Source organism: Otolemur garnettii, unplaced genomic scaffold, assembly GCF_000181295.1.
Source record: "Otolemur garnettii isolate 467f Iridium unplaced genomic scaffold, OtoGar3 scaffold00169, whole genome shotgun sequence".
Classification (NCBI taxonomy): domain Eukaryota; kingdom Metazoa; phylum Chordata; class Mammalia; order Primates; family Galagidae; genus Otolemur; species Otolemur garnettii.
Window position 1 is genome coordinate 3,827,300 of NW_003852564.1, and position 1,427 is coordinate 3,828,726.

Here is a 1,427-nt window from a genome sequence, read left to right on the forward strand (position 1 = left end):
TTATACTTTTGCCTAAATTAGTTTCTTTCTGATTATTATGTAATTTGATTTGAGGATACATTCAAGTTTATGTTTTATGATAAAAACTAATATAGTTTTTCACCCATTTTTCTCAATGTTATTTTAACAGAAATATGGTGATGTAGAAGGCATTTTTATTATTTTTGCCATGCTCTTACAGCAAATATTCCAAGAATATTTACCTTGGAAAGGAATACTATTTACACATTAATTTTGCTGAGGCGTACATAAAGTATTTTTCTAATTTTATCCCAGATTTTTTTGCAACAAACCTTTTTTGGTAAATTTTAATACAAAGTCTAAGATATAACATTATTTTTAATTAGTTTTTTTGTTTATCAGTTTGGTGTAAGGAATTGCTCAACCGAGTATATGGGTGTGTGATTTGTTCATAATACTCCTTAACAGCTTTAAGAAAATGTTAATTTTGAACAAATAAGGCAGATTATAAAGGGAGACTTAAATTAACATGTTATAATTCAATTATACTGGTAGATTAAATGAAATGGAACTAGAAAAATTAGATTTTTCAAAATATTGTTTATTAAGGTGCCTATAATCATTATTGATGGAAACGTTAATAAAATGTCTCAGGTTATCCCCGTTGATCTATATAAGATGGATTGACAAACTACATAGAAATACATCCTGACTACTCCTACCTACATCATGTATTTATTGATTTTTTCCCAACAACATTCATTATTTCCCTAGGAATGTTATGACTGGGGAGAAATAGAAACCATCATTTCAGTTGAAATGCACAAAGATCTGCATTGTTTCATCACTTAAAGGAACACTTTTTTGATTTTTATCTGAGATTAGTTAAACATTTCCTTTAGGAAAGGTAGAAGCAGTTGTTTGTGTTAATTAATGTTGGTGATTCTTTTTAAGGATTTAAAGTATATAGGCAAAGCAAAAATAACTATACTTACTTTAATGTTTGAGTTGGACAAACTTGGTATTTTTGATATCTGCCTCACCAGTTATAAATTTGTTTTTATGGGAAGGATGTGCTGGGTGGGGGGTGTTTGTTCTTAGTGGTGCCTGTAACCATGATTCAAGTGAAAGGTCTGTCATTTGTATATGGCTAAGAGACTAAGTGTTATAGTAGAATTTATTGTCACATTTTCATATTACATTTTTGGTTTTGGTTTTGTTCCCTGATAAAATGATGCCATGATAATTATTTTCCCAGTGATTGAGTGTGAGAAATGTTGGAAGTATTCCTACAGGCTGTGTGGGTGTGCAGCCCCAGGCCAATCAGAGGTGCTTGGTCATGTTCTGTCACTGTCACTTAGCAGCTGTGAGCTCTAAATGACTTCCTCCTGCCTACTAAAAAGGATTGTGGAAGTTCCTCAGTAGATGTAAGACAAACAGGTGGCAATTTGCTTGAAAATGTCTCA